A 22,943-nucleotide genomic window follows, 5' to 3' on the forward strand; every position below is an offset into this window, starting at 1 on the left:
AGATTTCTTTCAACTTATTCCATATTTCAAAGGTAGTTTTTCAATCCTTGATGTCATCAAATTCTTCATAACTCAAAGCAGATGCCATATCTATCATCATGTTATTGTGATTCTTCTTTTCAACAATATCTTTGACAGATAATGTATCAAAAGGTTCTTCATATTTTTCATCAAGGTACTGTAGTCCTGTATCACCAATGGAAGTCAAATGAAGCCTCATCAATTCTTTCCATTCTGAGAAGTTGTCCCTATTAAGTCTTGGAATTTTCCTTTTGTAAGACATCCTGATCTTTAGCTTAGATTGTTGAAATCTTTTCCTGTAAGCACCAAAAGCTCTGATACCAATTATTGGAATGAAAGATAGAGTAACTGAGAGGGGGGTGAATCAGTTACTTACAAAAATTAATCCACAAATCCCTTATATGTCTTAATGAACTAGTTACTATTGATACTTGGTAAATAAATGCTACAACTCAGTAAATTAAGCTATTACTTATCCTTTAGCATTCATACATGTAACTGAAAATAAAATGAACACAAGAGACACTAGATTTAATGTGGAAACCCAATATGGGAAAAATCACCAAGTAACTAGTCACCAATTTTCACTCTTCTAAAGTGAGCCCTGTTAGGAGCCAACCCTATTAAAGGTTACAATACACACTATTAGGTGTGACCTTGTTAGATGATTTAATCACCCTGTTAGGAGTGGCCTTGCTAGAGGTCTTTAGAAAAATTCAACTGAACTATTACCTTGTTAGAGGATTTACAAAATGGCTTTTAAACCAACTTTGTTAAGAGATTTGAAATCATTGCTACAATGGTTAGAAAGTAACAATGAATTGACCTGAACAAGGTGCAATTGAATTTGCTAGATATAGGTCTCTGTTTAGCATCATTAGATCCTCCTTGATCAAATATGACTCTGCTACTCCTTAATGATCTCTGATCATTATTCAAATTTGCTTCCACAATAATCAACCTTTATATCACATTAACTTCTCATATCTTCATGTCATACTTTGAATTTGCAACTTGAATTCTTACTTATATCATTCAGATTGTGAAGTCGGCTCATTTACATGTTACATTTATCAATAAACCATTCATCAGTCAGCTACAAATATTATTCTTAAACAAATAAACATCCTTTACTGGCCGACCCTACTCGATAAATACTGCTTCTAGGAATTTCTAGAGTTAACCTTCTTGACTCGGTTAGCATTACAATATCTTAAAATCCTTTGGCTACTGAGTTTACTCGGTAAGAACTGTTTCTGTCATATTTTCTTCGATTACTCAGTGATCTTGATAAGAACTAAATTTCTTTGATTACCTTGAAGGCTTGGTAACCAGCTGTCTACTGCCTTGTTGACCTTCTGAGCTCGATAGACACTGTCTATAGCCTTGCTAACCTTCTAAGCTTGGTAGACACTGTTTATTGCCTTGCTGACCTTTTGAGCTTGGTAGACACTATTTATTGCCTTGCTAACTTTCTAAGCTCGGTAGACACTGCCTATTGCCTTGCTAACCTTCTTAGCTTTGTAGACACTGTCTGATGATTGAAATGAAATTTGTGTGACATCAAAGACAACACACAATTGAACAATTGTATCCAACATGTATTAAGTGACTTATCATGTTCCATATAGAGTAGTAAAGAAAGAATATGCCCACTTAGTAAACCATAAAACTAGATGAAAATGGAATCTATAAATAGATGTGTATTTTTATTTGTGTTATTCACATGAGAGAAATTACAATTTAGTTACCATCACCTATAATCATATTAAGAAATGGTTGTATTAATTAAAAACACTTCAACAATGTTGGATAGTGGTCTACCTACTTGAAGTCTTAACTCCAGTGATATTTTAATATTTAATTGCATAAGTACTCTATGTACTATTTAATCTTTCAAACAGTTAGCATGGTAAAATCACATAATATCATATACTATTGTAAAGATAGAGAACAGACACTAGCAACATCAAAACGAGAAATGTATCATTAAGAAGAGTGAACAATACCCTTCTAGGATTTTGTCTACCAATAGTTGACCAAGGTTTTTGGTGGAATTTTGACAAGCCATGAGATGTTGGGCTGGAAATCCCCACCTTTTGTTGGAATGTCTTAATGGAAAGAATGCTTCTAAGAGGGGGGGGGGGTGGGTGGTGAATCGAAATTACTAGCTTTTGGCCTATTTTTAAACCCTTAATAACATATGATTGAAATGAACATGCATGCATATAAAAATTAAGCAATCATGAGAAACACATATGCATCACCACATAACACTTGAGATTTTGGTAACTCAGAAACCCTCCAAGAATAAGAAGGTAAAACTGGGGTGGGGATGATACCCACAAAATCACTATTGTAATAATGTTGGACCACTTTTGATGGTCTGCCCTATTAAAGACTTTACACTGTGTCAATAGTGACCTGGTTAAAGAATTTACAAACACTTTACATGAAGTGTTACCCTGTTAAAGGATTTAATCACCTCTTCAAAGGATCTACAACCTAGCTGTCAAGCTAACCTATCAACATAGGATTTCCTTTCTAATACAATTGCTAGAGAGTATTAGGTATGATAAACCTGATAGCTTACAATCCTTGATTGCTGAATTTAGGCACTTGATCTTCTTTCTTGGATCTTGATTCTCTGAAATCTGATATCTATTTGTGTCCCTTGCTTTGTTCTGATCAACTTAATGTCTCACTTATGGTCTTTTTCCTCTAAGTCTTTTTACTCTTCACTCTTAATTCTACTATAGTTTCACCTTCTTAAACTTCTTCATCCATCTCTCATGAGATTTCATCTTCCTTATAAAGACATTTGAAGACTTAGGGTTAGGTGTGGATCTACGATCCATATTGAATCTCTGTTTCCCACTCATTCCTTGCACTTTTATTATTGGTTGCATGCCTTCTCCATTTTTCTTATTGGCTGCATGTAGATTGCATAGGAAATACAAAAGATTCAATCTTATCTATTTAATCCTTTGAGATTCATCATATGTTGGCCATAAAATGGTTTACATATGAGTTTGTGCCTTTTCAAACTCATATACACATTCTGTGTTACTTGGCACTTGCTAATTCCTGATGCTCGGCAAAACTATCTCACTCTGCTCCTGTTGCATTCTTGTTTTGCTCGCCATCGTCTATGACTTGGAACCTAAATATTACTCGGCACTTGTATCATGCTTGGCACCTGAAGTCACTTGGCACTTGATCTTCACTTGGCACCTGAAGACCACTCGACACCTATTGGATTTTTTGACTCAGCTAATGCTGTGGCTCGGCATACATAGTGTGCTCGACTCAAAAGTGGTTAAGTGTGTTGGCACTCAAATGTCAAAACCACTAACGATCTCCTTCTTTGACATGAGTGACAAAAATGCTTAACTAAGCATTATTTATCTGACTTTATGAGTACATTCACTAATCTGCTTGGTATATATATAGAGGTTAAAAAAAACTTGATCAAAATTTTGTAACTTACAATATATATACCTCAAAATTATTGTAACTCCCTTGGAGTGGATTGTGCCATTAACTGTGCTATCTTGGTAACCATAATGTTGTGCTGTATATGTCTCATGTTGAATGCTGATATACTAAATGCTGGTATTATATCAACTCCCCCTTTATCTTATCTCCCCCATTCTCTTTATCTCCCCCTTTTTGACACTTATGTCAAAGGGTTCTAAGGGTTAAGACCATATTTTGCCAAAAATGTACTATTTACCTCCATGATCATCCTAAGAGAAGCATCCCAATTACTCAAAGCAATTTCAAGAGATTTGTGTTGGATGGCAGTCTTCGCAGCAAGGTGAATAAGTCCATCTAAAGTAGAAAGATTAGGATCTTTCTTGAGAATAGTTTCTGCATAGAACTATTCTTTATCGAGTACTTCCAAATGTGGGGTAATGGAGGATTGGAGCTGTATCAGTTTGACCTTGATGGTGGCCTCTTTTGCTGTCAACACAACTACTTCTTTCTAGGTGTGAAGTGTTTGAGAAAAATGCTTCTCACTTTGAGCTAGATCCTTAGGTAGCTGCATGCTTGAAATATTCAGATTCCTCTCCAAGCTCATTGTCTTTTGGCTGGTCTCTTGTGTGAAATATGAGAAGTCACACAACTTTTTGTACAATGAGAATATATTCTCAAGTACCTGTTTGAACTTTTCAATTTTCTTACCCAGTTCAACTTGTGATGGTGCTATTTCATTTGCAATCTTCTCATTTACTTTCCCTTGAAATTTCTTTTCAGACCTTTCCATGAGTTTTACATTGGTCTCTTGGTCTTCACTTTGTACCTGTTCCACTATGTTGGCTAGTTGCTCCATTATGGGCTTTTTTTCATCAAGTACCTGTAAATTGAAAGCATCTAGAAATATATCCTTAATTTCTACTAATGCTTGTCTCTATTTGTACTCATACCTGAGTACCTCTTGCTTCTTCTTCCTTTCAAGTGCCTCTTGCACTTCAGTCATTTGAGCAATGGTCATGGTGTCATAGTCATACCTGGGAATGACTATTTATTCATCAAGAGTAGGGTCTCCATAGTGAAGTACCCTTGCAACCTTGGTAGAACTCGAGCCTAGTATAGATATCTGCAATGGTACTACAGAGCTCGACAGTTGTGAAGCTTCAGTAGGAGTCCCTATTCTAGGCAAGTTGGCCAATGTTTGAATTGCCTGTTGCTCCTTCTCCTTAGGGCTCTCCCCTTCCTTGTCCTATTATTTTCTACCTTGATCAATGATAGTTATCCTTGGAAATGCACCTTGTGTTTGTGCTATAGATACAGAGGTATCTTTCTATCTAGTTTGCTCTTTTGTCGTCTCCCCTGCAGGTGTACTCACTGAAGTGTCAACCTTAGTAGTTGTATCTTTGACTTTGTGCTCTTTAGGTTGAGTACTAGTAGCTATAGGACTTTGTGAAGGTGGTGCTTGTGGATTCACCTTTGCCCTGGTAATTTTAGCTACTGCCTTCTATAACTCATCTACACTCACCAAAACAGGGCTAGTGCACAACTATGATTGCAATGTTGTTTGGTGAAGAATCTTCTTGAGATCCTCTATAGTGAGTGGATTAATGTTTTGACAAGAGGTGTCACAAACATCCTTTATTTTTATAGATTCTACAGGTGTAGTTGCAATATGTGGAGGACTAGGTGGTGGCAATTGGGTGTCTTGGACACTCTGTTCTTGTTGCTGCTCCTCAGCTGTTGCCTGTTCACCTACTTGGGAATCTTTCTCCACATCTTCCTCTTTTTCACTTTCATCAATATCTTCTTCTTCATTTCTCCCTTCAAAAGGGTCCTCTTCTCCCTCCTTTCTTGTAGTCAATCCATAGATTACCTTCCATATTTGTGTTGACTTTTTGACAACATCTTCAATTTGGTTCTACAAGATACTGAAGGCTTGATATTTAGGTACAAATTTGCTTGCATATTTCTTGCTTACCTTACTGATTTGACCTTTTGAAAAGTTTGGCATTACACGAGCCAAAGTTGACTCTCTTATTTCCTTTTCCATTTTGAGGCAGTAATGCCACTTATTCTCAATTAATGTGCTCAGCTCCTTGGGTATTGAGTCATCAAGTTCAAGTGGAGTAGTCTTGAACTTTTCCATCATAGTGTAGATGGACTCCTCAATTGTATTTTCTTGTTCTATAGACAACTTATCGTACTTTATGGTCTTAAGACTGGATAAATCTGCATTATCTCTAATATTATTACAAATGCTTTCTAATCTAGATGAAGTAGAGTATCTTACCACCTTAAATTGTTCTTCATCAAATTCTATTTCTTCTTCCTCCAACTCCTGTGGTGCAAAAAAATTTCTTTTCTTTTGCTCTGCAGGCCCACCTTGCTCTATTGCCTTCTTCTTTTCTTGTTTCTTTTCTACTTGGGCTGTTCCCCTTATATCTACCCTTGTAGTTAGCTTAGCTGGGCTAGATTTTGTCACAGTTTTCTGTGCCTTAGTCTGTGCAACTGGTTGCTTCTTTGCTTTGCTTTTCTTGGGCTCAGCCTTGGGTGCATCCTTCTCTGCACTTTCCTCTTCTCCAGCGTCTTCACCCATGCCTTGGGTTAATGCAGGTGTTCCTTGCTCTTGCTCTTCTTCTTCTTCTTCTTCTTCTGCTTCCTCATCCTCTTCATCCCCTTCTGCTGTGCCTTCACCAAGTTTTGCCTTTAGATTTTTAACCAATTTATCCTTTTTCTTGAGTGTGGAGGCAATATTTAACTCCATATTCACCTTTGACCTTACCACATCATAAGTGCCAAAGTGTGGGGCACTCTTTTCTATCGCTTCTGCCAATAATGCAGTTATTGCTACAGATGCTTCATCTATGTTGATCTCGTAACCAAAAGGCCTCAACCATCTCACCCTTGGTATGAAGGCTTGAATATAGGTATAGTCAATATCCACAAGAAAACAAACATCATTTACATGTTTCTCCACTAGAGAAACTAGAATCCTGAGTCTTTGCTTCATTGATTTCTTAAAATCTTCAAAATAACTTGTCATTAGTGTGTCAAAATTATCTCCCATTTGTTCTATATATTCATTAATTTGGGCTATGATAGTTCTATCATTTCTCCATGCAAATTTTTCAAAAGAAGGAAATTCATTCTGAACATAGAAGAATACACAAACCAAAATTGCACCAAATTTGCATTGGGCACCCTTTGTCCTTCTTATAGCTGCTAGGTTTTCATTGATCTGTTGTAGTTGCAGTTCTGCAAGATCATAAGTATGATCATTTTTCACCAATTTGTAACCTACATCTACTACAATACATGGCACACTATTGAGTCTATTGTATTGATAGAATTTATGGGCAATAACTCTAACAACAAATTCAACAAGAGGATCTTGAATGGTGTGAATTGTCATTCCTCTTTTATTCCACTGGGCAGCTGTGTTTTTCTTGATAACCTCTTTGGACTCACTTCTCAAGGTCTTGTACCAATCTAGGGTAGGATATCTAGTTACCCTATGAATGATTCTTTTCGTGATCTTAGTGGGAACATCTTCTAGCCACAGACTACCATCATGAATTTTGCTTAACACAAGTCTAATCCATTCTGTCTTAAATACGGTGGGAAAACTCAAAGCTCATGTTAAATCCTTCCTCTCAACAATTTTATATTCATCTTTCAAAACTCCATCGACACATAAATTTTCATAGGCTTCCCTTATTTCCATATCTCTTATGGCTCCTATCTTACAGTTATAGCATCTCCTTATGTCCTGAACCATTACAACTTTTGGGGGTATGCGGGAAAGGGCTCCGGCAGGATCGTTCTCATATGCAACTTCAGTGATGGGACAAAAATTAGGCTGCTTAACCTCATTAGATAATAGCTAGACCTCAAACGATTCTTTCTCAAGGGGTTTCTTAGAACTCGAAGCCATTTGTGCAAACTAGGGTTTCCTTTACAAAGAAATATGAGACTGTGTAGCTCGGCACAATAAAAATACCTCAAGATCGATGAAAAAACATTGTAAGAGGTTGGAATCTGCTTGGAACACTGGATTCTCTACTATGAAGTCACTTCGCTTTCTTTCTCTTCTTTGCTTCTTGATCACGATGAAGAAAAATGATTAAAATCACAATAATATACCCTATTTCCATCACATTAAATGCTCAACTACCCACTCGGCTTATGAAGGATTTTTAACATTACTCAGCTTGCACTTCATTTCCACTTCACTTGGCTTCCATTGGAGTTATTCAACTCAGCATCAGTTATCAACTCGATCGCTATTAGGAACTCGACACCCACTAGAGTTTTACTCGGCCTCTGAGGGTAACTTGCCAGTTTTGTAAGTATCTTCATATTATGACTTGGCATCTTTGCTTATGCTGATTTCTTCTTTTTAGTACTTCTTTGTCTTGGGACTGGTGTATGATATAACTTTGTATATTAGTCCCATGCAGCATTCTTATGCTTAGTTTGATGAAGTGTGATCACTTGACCCATTGAGTGAAGTGATCCATTCACTTGATGTGTTGGCCTTATTTTTCTTTTTCCATGTCTTATTCATTAGCCCTCTTATTTTCTCGACATCAATCTTTTCTTTTCCTTTGTTGGATTCAGTTTTTGGTGCTTTGGACCTTGTAGGACAGTTTTTACTAATATGACTAGTTTTCAAGCAACTGAAACATGTGGTTTGGTTCAACCATCTTTTATAGTTCCCCTTGAAATGTGTTCTTATGTAGTTCTAGAGTATATGTCCATATTCCTAACAATAATGACAGCTATACTTGGTGTTATAATCCCAACAATAGTGATTTTCTTTTGTTTTTGCTGGTTGATTTGATGTCCACATAGACTTTGATCTACATTCAAAAGCTCTATGTCCATACTTCTTGCAATTATGAAAATGTCCATCAAATCTTTGTGTCCTTGTGACTTTAGTCCTACAATCTTGTGTCATATGTCCTTGCATGTTGCACTTGTGACAATAACCCTTGCTTTTGGGTGTGTTTGGCTGATTAATTCTTCTACTCCTACACACATTAGCAATATGCCCCTTTTTATTATAATAATGACAAGTGGGTTTAGAATCCTTACCTTTGTCACTTCTTTGCTCAACACTCTTTGATGATTCCCCTACTTTAGTGTTGTTGTATCCAAGTCCTGATGTATCATGGGTTGATCTTGGGAATTTCAGAAACTGTTCAAAGTACTTGATGGCTTCACTTGACTTGTTGAGATTCTCTGCTATCTCTTTTTCTCTGTTCAATTCATTCTGCAGTTGTTCATTCTGCATCCTCAAAGTAGAGATCTCAATATCTTTCATATTGAGTTCATGATGAAGGTTCATCATTTGGGCAAGTGTATCCATTTGTATGTTTGAGATCCTTGTTAATTTAGTACATTTTTCTTCCAGTCTATTTGCAAGATTCCTTTTGTCATCTTCCATCATGACTCCATCCTCAACTGCTCTTTTCTTTTGTTTAGTGATTTCACATAACATTATGGCCTGCAATTCATGTTCCATCTTGAGAGATCTTATCTCTTCTGCTTGAACTCTATTTTTCTCCATCAGTTCTGCTATTGCTGCATCAAACTCTTTAGTGTCTCCATTGGCAAACACTTGTGTGGTATCAATCTTCCTGTAGTTTATATTATTTTCAGCTATGGCTATCTCCTTTCTTCTTTTTAGGGATTTTCTTAATTCCTCCCTAGCTTCCTCTACCTTGTGTAGAGCGAGATGCACATCTATCACCTGGTTCTCAATAATCTTTCCAAGTTTGAAAACTTCCATCTGTTGAGATAATGGGGGTTGCAAACATTGCATAATATTGTTATTTTATTATTTTATTTTTATTATGTAATGTTGTACCTAGATGGACGTGCAACATGTAAAGATTCCCATAGAATATTCTTGATGAGTTGTATTGTAATATTGTAAAAATATTTTATGTAATTATTTAATATTGGGGAAAAGAATTAAATGCCCAATATTAAATGTGGGGTCAGTGAGTTAGGTAGCACATGGTTTATGTAATACCACTTAGTGGTTTTGTGGGACTTGCTACTATATAAGCAACCACAAGGGTAGTTGTTGTAGAGTGACAAGGAGAAGACAAAAGGCAAGAGTCGAGTGGGACAAGGCTTGACAGGTTAGCCAAAGGAGCATTTGTGAAGGTTGAAAGCATGGCATGGGATGTGTGAATTCATGTTTGTTCACATAGTTTGTTCGGTTGTGGCTATGGCCATGAAGGCTTCCATGGTTGTATGGCAATGGTATTTTTGCTAAATAATACATGATGATGGATGCTTTTGGAGGCTGGGTTTTTCCCTCAATGAGGGTTTCTCAGGGTATATCTTGTGTCACAATTTTGTGGGTATGTTGTCTATTCTCTTGCACGTGGATTTTAATTCCGTATTTATTTCAGATCTATTATGGGTTATGTGGAAACTGTTATATTCTTTGTTGCCAAGTTTCCTTACAATTGGTATCCGAGCCTGGTTTTGGCCTGGTCATGGGTTCAAATCTCCTCGGTACCTTCCCGACCCACATAAGCACCTGGTATGCATGTCAAGGGGGAGATTGTTGGGTGATGCGGTGCACTCCCTTGCCCACAGGTGGTTAATTATGTGGTGTTCCATGTTCACTAACAGTCACCATGGGAATGCATGATAGGATAAAAGAAAGGGCAAGATATATGAATAATTTATTGCAGATCTGAGGACTTTGGATTTGCTGTTATGATGGGATGTTAAAATATTTGGGCATGTGAAATTGTTGGACAAAAGGATTTTTTTTCGGATGTTTCATTTAAAATGAGGGTTTTGGGGGGTAGCTTGTAGAAATGACCTCCTGGGTAAAAATAGACCTCACCATTGGATCCGGGTCGACATTTCCATAAAATTTGATATATAATATGCCATAGTTTGGTCATGTTCAAAGGAAATGAAAGAGTTTTTTAGTTTCAGCCCATGATGGCCGTCAAATTTAATCCTGTCGAAATTTTTGTCACTGAAAAAAAAATGAAAAATGAAAAATCGTATTGAAAATGGTAAAAAGACTGTCTTAGTAAAACAACCATAACTTTCTCTCAGAATATCGGATTGCAGAGTTCTTATAGGCGTTGGAAAGCTAATTCAGAGCACTACAACATGGTGTAGGTTTGGTTTTATGATTTTGACATTTTGTTAGGTTTTAAGAGCCCTAAAGTTAGATTTTATTTATTTTGAGCACGAATTAGGGAATAACTTGGGCACATGGAGTCGGATTTTGGACTTCAAGTAGTCAATGGAAAGCTCTTGGAGAGCTCTACATATTGGTTCAGATTTGGTGTAGGTTTGGCATGATTTATTTGTTGATATATTTATTTGAACAGCTTATAGATATATTTTGACTATGGTAACATTTTGAGTTTATGACATTGGAGATTTAAGTTTTGATGTCATTGTATACTCAGTTCATATTTTAGATTGGTCTCATGATGATATGGTTATCAGTGTTTAGATTTGGATATGCATGATGACTTGTTGGATCCACAAGTTGTGTAGTATTGTAAGCGGTCTATACTTACAGGTTGCATTTATAGCTTGGTTATGGGTTGTCTTTGCCCATTGATATTTCATTATTGATGCATATTCACATTGGTGGCTTGGATTTGGGTTGTCTATGCCCTAAGTCACATGATTTACTATTTTTTTCATGTAGAAGGGATGAGATGTTGTTACTAGGGATAGTCATGGTGGAGGATTGTGGTTGACTATTTTATGTTGATAGGTTGGACACTTTGAGAGATAGATGCTCGGTTCATGGATGTGATCATGGTATCATGGATTTTGGCATGACATGATTGGTTATATAGGTACATCCTTGATGTTCATTAGCTTAGATTTTTGATTCAGTTATGGTGGTATATCTTCTTGGTAGAGGATCATGGTTATTTGGTTTCTTTTGAAGAGCTCATGATGTGCACTTTGAGTTCTTTGATGGTTTGATGCCTTGGTTGATTCTCATGGTTAGAGGATGGATTTTTTCATCATGATGTCATGGATATATTGGATACATGGTTTAGTGGGAGCTTGTGACAGTGCAGGATTAGTTCCTAGTTTGGTTTGGATCTTCAAGTAGGAGATGGATTTTATGATGCCACAGGTGACTTGATACCACAGTTGAGCGGGAGTTTTTGGCATTGATATATTTATTGAGTGTTTGCAAATGTTGGAGGTTTTTCTTAGATCCTATTGCTGCAGAAGCATCTTTGACATTTGCATGGTGCACTTGTTATCTTCATGGTATGTGGAGATGGTTCTTCCTAGTATGTGGAGATGGTTTTCTTCATGGTGTGTGGAGATGGTTGCATCTTGAGGACTCCCAAGGTTCTTGGCAAAGGTGTGGTTTATGCTTTTATTTGGCATGTTATCCTTGGTATGAGGATGGTTTCATTATTATGTCATGGTATACTCTTGATACGCGTTTAGAGTTGTGACATGTTATGGTGTGTTCATATGGAGCATGTTATCTCTTTGGTTGAGACAGTTAGATCATGTTGTCAAGTTTATGTTCCTGAGGCCATGGTTGGAACTTGGACATTGATCTTGGTTTAGTTTCTTGGTATTGAGTACACTGATCATAAGCTGGATACTTCATGATATTGCTATGTTGCATTTGGAGTTGGCATGGATTGATTGGTTATAGGTGCTAATGGATACTTAGAGATGGTGGTGATGCTGATTTCTCTTGGATTAGAGAAGTATTTGTTGGGACAATTAATGGTTTCAGCAGGAAGTCTGAGGGGCAGTCACCTGATATGGACTTGAGAGGAGATTTTTCTTAGATGAGTCTTGGTTGGAGACTTGGGTATCTTGATGTGCATTCTCATTCCCCACTCTTGGTCTACTCGGCGGTTTGCTATTTGAGAGGTATAGCCCATTATTTTCTCTCAGTTGCATTATATTTATGCTTGTCTTTCATGGATATGGATCTTGAGCTATGGTACATGAGTTAGTTCTGGATGGTTCATTTGAGAGATGGTTTAGCATTGGTTATCTCCATTTGCATATGTTGTTATGTTGGTTGAGTTTGGGAGATGGTTTTATATTTGGGCATTTTCTTTGGATTAGGAATGGTTATTCCTTGGTTTAGGAATAGTTTATTGAGTTTGATCTTCTTGTGAGAGGCTTACATCCATGATTAGTTATATGGTATGGTTTGGGTGTTGTTGAGGCTTCTTGTTGGGGTTTTATGGAGGAGATCATACTTGCACAATTTACATCTAGAGGTGTGTGTAGAAGGACATGATACAGGTTATGATTTGCATGGTTTCTCTTGGTCTTGGTTATCTTCTTGGATGTTCAATTTTTCCTACATTGGATTTGAGATTGGTTAGAGATTGTGATCACTAGTTTGTGCTCATGCATGTCATGTGAGAGATGCCATGGTTATTTCTTTCTCTTTCCTCTGTTGGTTGTGGAGAATTTGAGAGACTATTGGAGACTTGTTATGAGATTTGTTCTTGCACGATATCAATTTATGTATTGTGGATGTCCTTGATACTACATGGATTCACTTCTTTGAGATGTTGTGAGTGGATTGGTTATAGATTTGACATTATCTTTTTCAATGGGAGCTTCTTGGTAAATATGTGGCAGGTATTGCTCTTGAGGCTTATGATTGCAGGTTGCAGATTGGATATGTCAGTGATATGAGATTCACTTGTTATACCTTTGAGGTATGGATAGTTGGATGGGTTTGGCACTTGCTGTGGGTGCTATTTCAGCTATGGATATTTTGACAACTATGGATACACGTGATTACCTTTGGATCAGGTTTTTGTGCTCGAAATTTCAGTTGGTATAGGATTTTATGATCTTCTAATGTGACACGTTGGGTGGCTTTCTCTTTGGATGGATTCTATGCATGTCGAGTGGGAGTGGCATAATATGAGGTGAGATCATTCATGTTCGAGATGCTAGATACTTTGATTTTTGTTGCGGGTACCAGGATGGAGCACTTGGTGTATTTTGATCCATGATGGTAGATGTGCTGGGAGGGATTGTTCCCTTGTTCATTTATGTGGCTACGAATTGACCCTATGCAATGTATACAACAAGTGGGAGATTGTTGAGATAATGGGTGTTGCACACATTGCATAATATTGTTATTTTATTATGTAATGTTTTACCTAGATGGACGTGAAACATGTAAAGATTCCCATAGAATATTCTTGATGAGTTGTATTGTAACATTGTAAAATTATTTTATGTAATTATTTAATATTGGGGAAAAGAATTAAATGCCCAATATTAAATGTGGGGTTAGTGAGTTAGGTAGCACATGGTTTTAGCACATGGTTTATGTAATACCACTTAGTAGTTTTGTGGGACTTTCTACTATATAAGTAGCCACAAGGGTAGTTGTTGTAGAGTGACAAGGAGAAGACAAAAGGCAAGAGTTGAGCGGGACAAGGTTTGACAGGTTAGCCAAGGGAGCATTTGTGAAGGTTGAAAGCATGGCATGGGATGTGTGGATTCATGCTTGTTCACATAGTTTGCTTGGTTGTGGCTATGGCCATGAAGGCTTCCATGGTTGTATGGCAATGGTATTTTTGCTAAATAATACATGATGATGGATGCTTTTGGAGGCTAGGTTTTTTCCTCAATGAGGGTTTCCCAGGGTATATCTTGTATCACAATTTTGTGGGTATGTTGTCTATTCTCTTGCATGTGGATTTTAATTCCGTATTTATTTCAGATCTATTATGGGTTATGTGGAAACTGTTATATTCTTTGTTTCCAAGTTTCCTTACACCATCTTTAGATCTTTTCCTCCAAGCTGTTAGGCTTCTTCTTGAGAGAACTTAACTCTGATACCAATTGTTGGAATGTCTTAATGGAAAGAATGCTTCTAAGAGGTGGGGGGTGGGGTGGGGTGAATTAGAATTACTAGCTTTTGGCCTATTTGTAAACCCTTAATAACATATGATTGAAATGAACATGCACGCATATAAACATTAAGCAATCATGAGAAACACGTATGCATCACCACATAACACTTGAGATTTTGGTAACCCAGAAACCCTCCAAGAATAAGAAGGTAAAACTAGGGTGGGGATGATACCCACAAAATCACTATTGTAATAATGTTTGACCACTTCTGATGGTCTGCCCTATTAAAGACCTGCCTTGTTAAAGGCTTTACACTATGTCAATAGTGACTTGGTTAAAGGATTTACAAACACTTTACATGAAGTGTTACCCTGTTAAAGGATTTAATCACCTCTTCAAAGGATCTATAACCTAGCTATTAAGATAGCCTATCAACATAGAATTTCCTTTCTAATACAATAGCTAGAGAGTATTAGGTATGATAAACCTGATAGCTTACAATCCTTGATTGCTAAATTCAGGCACTTGATCTTCTTTCTCCAATCTTGATTCCCTGAAATTTGATATCTGTTCATATCCCTTGCTTTGTTCTGATCAACTGAATGTCTCACTTCTTCTCTTTTCCCTCTAAGTCTTTTTACTCTTCACTCTTAATTCCACTATAGTTTCCCCTTTTTACACTTCTTCATCCATCTCTCATGAGATTTTGTCTTCCTTATAAACACATTCGAAGACTTAGGGTTAGGTGTGGATCTACGATCCATATTGAATCTCTATTTCCCACTCATTCCTTGCACTTTTATTATTGGTTGCATGCCTTCTCCATTTTTCTTATTGGCTGTATGCAGATTGCATAGGAAACAAAAAAGATTTGATCTTATCTATTTAATCCTTTGAGATTCATCATATGTTGGCCATAAAATGGTTTACATACGAGTTTTTGCCTTTTCAAACTCATATATGCATTCTATGTTACTCGACACATACTGATTCTTGATGCTCGGCAAAACTATCTCACTCGACTCCTGTTGCATTCTTTTTTTGCTCGCCATCATCTATGACTCGGAACCTAAATATTACTTGGCACTTGTATCATGCTCGGCACCTGAAGTCACTTGGCACTTGATCTTTACTTGGCACCTGAAGGTTGCTCAGCACTTGAAGATCACTCGGCACCTGTTGGATTTTTTGGACTCGGCTCATGCTGTGGCTCGACATACATAGTGTGCTTCGATCAAAAGTGGTTAAGTGTGTTGGCACTCAAATGTCAACACCACTAACACCTTTTCATTACTCCATATTCCAAATAAGGTTTGCATTAATCTCCTGATCAACCATCTCTTTTAGCCATGGAGAATTGTAATTGCACTAGTATTATCAATCAATCATTTATCTTTAAGTATGAAACAAAGGATCAATGAAAATAAGGTCCTAATTTGATTCAAAAATGAATTTAAAGCTTTTCTAATTTTAAAAAAGAGAAATAGTTACTAGGTCCTTGGAAAAGGAAGCAAACTTATAAAGATATTTGTAAAGTACTTGAATGAGGCTTCAATACTAAAAATATGGATCTTCATTTAAACAACAAATCCTGATTAGAGATCGAGTGTCTAATTGAGAAGAACATGCACAAGTCATGAGACAACTCATGAACAGACATGCCTCCTCTTTGTGGACACATGTCTGCTCATGAGATGTGTCTCTTCCATGTATTCGAGCCCCTAAACAAGACATCAAAATCAATAAATTTTGTTCTCTTGTAGATCAAATACCATTAAAAAAAATTTAGACTTATGAATTCATCATTAGTATTTCTCAATATTGATTTGACATCACCTTCATATTTATCAAATTCAATATTCTAATTATAATCTACAAAGAAGTACAATAATTACAAGAATGATATTTTGAAAATAGAAAAGACATAGATTAAATCTGAAAGAAATTCAATCATATTTAACAAGGGCAAGAGTCTTGTTAAGAAAGATCCAATTAAATTTGAGATTTTAGATTACTCAAAACTCAAATATTATTCCTCTTGAAATTGAAATCACAAAAATGATCAGTGTAGAGTCCTTTTAGGGTTCAATCTCTATCTATATTCAGTCTTACATAGGTAAGTCAGAACTTATCAATATTGTTACAAATTCATTATAAAATAAAACTTGTTTGCATTCTGATTAGTAGTCCATTGAGGCTGGGAATTATAGGAAAATCTAATAGCAATGTTTTAGTTAAGAATGGAGCATCATTAAGGACTAATGCTATGCATGTAATAGTGGTATGCAATATGGTGAACAATGGTTGTTTGTGTCATCTCAAAGGGGTCATTTCTACTACAAAGTTGAAGACTTCATATGCTGGGTCCCGAGAACTTAATTGTAGGCTTAGGATCAAACATGTATTACATTGGGAACAACTAGGCATCCTTAAGAGTATCTAAGGAATGATGATGATAGAAACCTTAAGCTAGAGTAGAAGGTTAAAGTATTGTTCTTTCTAATTAAGCACATTAATAGTGGTTTGGAATACACAAGAAGATTTGACCATTCTATTTTTTGATTGTGTATGTGATTCAAAGGTGTGTGAGAATGCTCAAACCATTATCAGGCTGAGTGTGCCAAAATAAAAGATAGTTGTGCAAGATGTGAATGATTGTGGGAAGAACCTACACCATTGTTAGAGCATGTCTCAATTGTTCTGGGGAAAGGTAGGACATTAATGCTACAGATCATCGCAAATTGTAAGGAAAGTTATGGCAATAACAGGAATGTGGGGTGGCTATCAACGAAGTTTGGTGATTTTTTATTCAATCACTTCCCAAGGTGACTAGTCATCAGATTATAACTACTAGAGCATTGAATAGATATAAAGAAACTGACACATTGAAGGAATGGGTAGCCTATACAAATATCTTCTATCTAGTAACTGGTTGCTATCGATTCTAGGAATATGCAGGAAGCATAGTTTCAGTATCAACAAGTTGATGTTGTAGTTAGAGTTTCTAGAGATTGCTTGTGGGATTCTATGAACATCCTACATACATTGAGAAGACATGTTAGAGTTCCACAATGGATATATTCAAAACATTGCCTATTGGTTCATCCTCTTGCAAAGATTTATTTGGTGTGTGTGCTAGTTGCTTTTCTTTACCTTGGATAATACCTATGGTGTATTTGGCTTGATTTTTAATAGCCTAACTCTTAAGATGCAATTAATTATTACAACCTAATTTTAATCACAGAAATCAGAATTCTTTTAACATTAAGACACATGAAAATGAAATATACTCCATTGTAAAAGGATAGAAAATTGTAGGATACTTTTAGTATCTACTGAAGAAGGAAATGAAATCCATTGCAATATAAATTATTGTTATGAAAAAAAAATTAGAGGATAACATGGATTGAAATCATCCTATGCTATCACTCTATGTTCTTGTTCATGCAAAACTGAGCTTCTGAAAAGAACAATTAACTCACAACAAAATCTCTTCAAGTAATTGCATTAAACTATAACTATAGTAGAATGGATTTCCTACTAGTTGATGGCAAACCTCTTGAGAGTGCTCAATAAGTATAGCAACTAGTTGGCATACTACTAATAGATATGAAACAACTACGGACGTGCTTCAAAGCAATTATTAAAACCTCTATAAAGAGGAAAATATATAGGTAAGCTTTATGATTACAAGAACATATCAAACACTATATTACGGTAGTGAAAAATGTGTTTGTGAAGCAACGACATGCTTTCTATTACAAAACAAAATTTAATGGAGAAAATCTAATACCAATGACAAGATTTCGCTAGTAAATTTTGAGAAGATATAGTCAAGTTTATCGTATTGTTCAACTCATTTTTGAGAAGATATAGTCCCTTTCTCAAGTTTTTCATTGCGCATATACTATGGAGTTGATTGCTCACAATGCATTTCCAATTCTTGATCAAAATTTAGAATGGGATAGCTGTACTTCTTAGATGCTATAATACTGAAAAACTTAGCCAAGATTCAAAAATTGTCAAAAATATTGCAAGGGTGCATATCAGTACATGTAGGTGAAGTTCAAATGTGAATTTGGACTAAATATTGTTAATATCAAACATAGTCCATCTTGGCATGTTCATTGATATAGAGCCTTTTACTATATTATTTTGAAATATTTTGTACATGACAGTTTGACACTAATCAAAATCCTATTGAGACATGAAACTCTTGTAATATTTATCACAAAATGCTAATTGTATCTATTTTCAACAAGTTGTGGGTTTTGGTTTACCTTGTAACTATTTGTAGCTTGTTCTACATTTGCACCCATTACTTTATCAGTTTTGACCTTTACATCTATTTATTTATAGGTCTTACATTTTGAAGTTTTTATTTCCCTTTTTTTTATCAGTAATGGATAAGTCACTAGTACATTTTGGTAAATATGTGACTATGTCACTAAAATATTTGGTCACGCGACTAAAAGTTTTAGTTGTGTCACTAAAATTGATCACATTCTAATGTTTCTTTGTAATTTACAACTATAGGTGACTAAATACGTGACTAATTTAGTCATCAAGTAAAATCACAAGATAAACCAAATAAAAGTGACTAAACACTCTACCAAAAAAAGACTAAATAGATGACTAAAAATTACTCACTAATACTTAGTCACCTTAACAAAAATTACAAAATAAATGACTCTGTAGTTACTCATTGATAATCAGTCAATTAAACAAAATGAATGAGTAAAATATTATTACTCATGTATAATAACATTTCATAAAATAATAATAGACTAATATATAAATTAGAAGTTCCATTTCACTAGAAATGTTTGTCTCCTAATAGGATTATTACATGAGAAATCCATCTACAACTAGCTTATTCTAGAAATTTAGATTTTAGGTGATTTTAACATATATTTATCAACAACTCACAATCAAGTTATGGTTGAAGGGAAATTCACCATGAAAATATTGGCCAAGGTAAATTTCTTGATTGCAACTTTTGATTAGGTTTTTCCAAATTTCCTACCCAAAGAAGATTTTGGTGAATATATATGCTTAATTTAGAATGTTCATATTGAAAGGACATTTGTATCCACAAAGTGGGTGACACAACCATGTCCAAAGAATTTACATTTGACTTATTATGCAAGCCTTTAATGACTTTACTATCTAGTATATAGATTTTATTAAATAAAAAAATAAATATTAAATAAACATAATAGAACTTTTATACATAATATTTACTATATTATTTATTATAATTATAATTTTACAAAATAAAAATTAATTAATTTAAAGTTGTGACATTTTTAACTAATTAAAAATAATAAAAAACACATGAGATTAAAAAAAAATGTCATTTTAACATCTAGCATTATAAAAAAATGCTAAATCAGTGTGAATAATTGGCGACAATGACAGTGGAAGAGGAAACAGGAGTGAAACTCATCCACATAGGTCCTTTGAAGTCTTCCATGCTTCATGATAGAAAAGTTTTAATGGAAAAATCTTCTATCTAATCTGGACATGAAGTTATAGATGCATAGGGCATGCATAGACAAAAGAGAACACGAGAAAGGAATTTAGGAATCTCATAAGAACATTTTTGGGGAAATTAAAAAGCACCTGGATCTCTACAACTTGGATGACTATTCTTCTTCCAGGTTCTTTTTAGTGTTTGAAAATCTTGCTAGCACTATCATTTGCTAAATTCTTTAACTTTTCATTTCTGTACATCCCCATACATTAGTTGTTGATGAAAAGTTGATTCAAACCCTATCTTCTGTAGAAATTCATGTATTTGTTATTTCATCTCCTTGAAATCTTGCATGATATGCAATTTTGGTCACACATAAGAAGTCCTTGAAGCTTTTCATCCCTTGATTAAATTTTATGAAACTACATGCAATGTTGGTCACAGACAAGAAGTCCCTTAGAGCTTTTCAACCCTAAATTAAATTTCATGAAACTACACACAATCTTGGTCATGCCCAAGCCCCCAATTACTAAAAATAATCATGATTTTTTTTCTACTGTGATGGAACTTGAGGCTATGGACATAATATTAGAAGTAAGTACTAACATATGTCTGAGAGCATGTTTTTTACAAGAGATAATAGCCAAGCATTGTAGAAATATGTTCATATTTCTCAATGAAGCACAAAATATAGGTATGTCTTAGTGAAGTTGCATGGTAGGCCAAAGAAAGATCATAAACATTTACAAAATTTCCACATTGAGATCTTATGCAATTTCACATTCACATAAAATTTTAAGCCTTTCTAAGAGATGTTGATTCACAACCCTGAGAACATCCTATGTTATATCTATTGTACCATCAACCATGCTTATGTAACCAAATCTCATCATTAGTTTAAAAAATCCCCATCTTATATTTGGAATTTCAATGTCCTTTGCCTTTTCTTCCTTTATCCTCCATCAAATATGACATGAAATGTATCTAATAATCCCAGTAGTGAAATCTTGTGAGGATAGAACCACCTAACTTCCACTAAAAATGTAACATCTAAAAATGTGTTACTATTTACATATTTATCCCCTAAGTAGACCTAATGTATTAGAGGTGGAAGAGTCACATCTATTGGAGATTGTGCAAGAGACATCTTTGATAGAGTATGCAACACAACAACACCATCATGTTGTTATTTTGAGATTGCACTTGGAGATAAAAAACCCAAAAGTGCTTCCAAACCATTGTTATCAACAAAAATCATCCTCTGATCATCAAGAGAACACAGATGACAAAGGGTTAAGGAAAAATGTCTTGAACAATTTTTTAGATAGACACATCAAATAGAGCAAGTGCTTCAATACTCTTCCACAAATTGTCTCCTCTAGCCTTTTCAAGGTCTTTGCGCCACAATCCTTTGAAAATTGAACAATCAATTGTACATCTTGCAACTATTTTACTCCTCCCTCCTTTGCAATATTAGAAACATTGTCCTCATTATCTACCATCCCAATTAGAGAAGGATAATTATGTTGAAGAGATCCATTTTAAGAATCAAGTAGCTCTAGCATTCGACTTAATCCACCATCATGAAAAATTCCATCTTGGTTATTTGAATTCAATGATAATCTACCCAAAGAAAAAGTTTCCATCTCCTTTAGTTGGGGATCAGGCATCTGAAGCATATTTGAAAGAGGTCAAACAACCTCTCTTTAGATGATGTCCACCTTGAATTTAGGATCTATTGTAGTAAATTGCCCCAAAAATAAAGCAAATTCTATTTGGCTCTCATCACACCTTGAACTCAACTGACCAATTATAGGTTGCAAAGCTCTAGCAAGAACCTCCTTCTTTATGTTAGCAGATGAGTGCACCAAATTCCCAATCACACCAACTACTTCATTATGGATGCCAACATATTTATAATGTATCATTAGAATAACAGTTGGAAGTGAGTGGCATTCTACAATTTGGTTCTTTTTTGGTTCATTTTTTAATGCCAAAATTCACAGGGCACTTGTTGCTTCTTGCTGCACCTTGGTGTCAGTCAACTCAAGAAAATATTTAAGAGGAGGAATTCCTTCTTTTGTTCTCACAAGAGTTTTGATAGCTCCATTTTCATGGGCTAGATTTGTGATAGCAGTAATAGCCCATCAAAGGACACCAATCAAAATATGACTGTTGGAGCCATTTTTGTACCTTTTTAGTAAAGAAACATGACCAAAAGGAGAACTAGCATCTGCAATTATTTGTTGATGCTCTAGCTTCACTGCAAGAAGCCCTAGTGCAAATGCAACCTCCTTTTTGACTTTGTACTCATACACAATATGCCCCTCTCCCTCACAACTTAGAGGTGCTTGAAGGTTTTGAACTAAAGATGGGATAGCCCCTTCTCCAACTATAAGGTCCACATGCTCTTCATGTTTGGATAATTTTGCAATATAATGAGCAATGCATGTGGCAATAACACAATTGACCTCCTACCATGAAAAGATTTGAATTGATTCTTTTGATCTAAATTTTCACATCCTGTGACAATAGCCTGATGGGGTACTCCTCCTCATTCTCCTTCTCCTATCCCAAATATTTCTCCTAGTGAAAATTTTATAAGTAGGAACTCTCATTCTTTTTATAGGATATTTTCCATTTAAGATAACAAAAAGAATCATAGACAATGGTCCTTCTAATAATTGCAATTATATTTTTTCTTATATGTATAGTATTAGTCAATTGGCCTTGAATTGTTAGTTACCAGTTATTATGATTATACCATAAGATTGTTTGAATTTATTTCATAAATGAAATAGATATGCCATGATTATGTAATGAGCTTAAAACAAACAACTAAGAATTCATATACCGTCATGAAAAGTGGAAATTGAAAAAAATATTTCTCATTTTTAGATTTTTGATTTCATAAGAAAAAAAGGATAGTGATGCATCTTGATTGTAACATATAAGAAGCATGCTTATATATAAGATCACTATTACAAATACTTTGAAGATTTGGCAAGGATTAATATAATTCAGATTAGGCAGCCCAACATGCTGTAGTGGATGAGTTTTTGAATATTTTCATGACTCCAAGGGTTTC

The 22,943-nt window shown here is 35.3% G+C and overlaps 1 pseudogene; it reads right to left on the reverse strand.

Annotated features, from left to right (window-relative positions):
* Window positions 1-20,408: 20,408 nt before the first annotated feature.
* On the reverse strand, window positions 20,409-22,715 carry LOC149541706 (ARM REPEAT PROTEIN INTERACTING WITH ABF2 pseudogene; annotated as a pseudogene).
* Between the last annotated feature and the right edge of the window lie 228 nt (window positions 22,716-22,943).

Source organism: Cupressus sempervirens, chromosome 8 (assembly GCF_028749045.1).
Source record: "Cupressus sempervirens isolate cs-2001-9-10 chromosome 8, ASM2874904v1, whole genome shotgun sequence".
Lineage (NCBI taxonomy): Eukaryota > Viridiplantae > Streptophyta > Pinopsida > Cupressales > Cupressaceae > Cupressus > Cupressus sempervirens.